Here is a 575-nt window from a genome sequence, read left to right on the forward strand (position 1 = left end):
ATGTATTTTTTTTTTTTTTGTCGAGGACTGGCCTCGACCCGGATGTTTGGTTCACGAGGTGGGGATATCTGGCGGCGATAGGGATAGTAAAAGAGGAGACACAGAGACACAACAAGAGAGACAAAGAGACACCCCAAAACCAGAGTGGATGCATTATTGGCATCTGGCAGATCCGGCGTGGTGAACATCTGAGCTATAAGGGCAGTAAGATCCCGCATAGTAAACATCTTAGCTATGCGGGCAATAAGTTCTCTTTGCTAGCTGGTCATCCACGCATGCCTAGTCAGCCGTACAACACGCCATCCAAGCTGTAATGCACACCTGGTTCGGCCTGTGCCTCCATTTTATTTAGGGGAGGAGCCTTACACCAAGCTGGGAGGGACTAAGACAAGGTACAGCTAACATATGTAATTTTCCAGACATTTAGGCAACTTTACATCGTAATTCGCAGGTTTGAATCCCAGGCCCACAACTTGGTTTCTCAGGCTCAATTAGTGTATCTATAGCACCTGAGCTCAGTTGGGGGAAGGTGAGAAGGAAGGTCAAAAGGCTTGGGAGGAGTCCCGCTGTGTTGG

At 48.3% G+C, this 575-nt stretch overlaps 1 pseudogene; it reads left to right on the forward strand.

Annotated features, from left to right (window-relative positions):
- Nucleotides 1–275: 275 nt before the first annotated feature.
- Nucleotides 276–575, forward strand: part of LOC102822135 — a 4,773-nt pseudogene continuing 4,473 nt past the window's right edge.

This window comes from Chrysochloris asiatica, unplaced genomic scaffold, assembly GCF_000296735.1.
Source record: "Chrysochloris asiatica unplaced genomic scaffold, ChrAsi1.0 scaffold00217, whole genome shotgun sequence".
Taxonomy (NCBI): Eukaryota; Metazoa; Chordata; class Mammalia; order Afrosoricida; family Chrysochloridae; genus Chrysochloris; species Chrysochloris asiatica.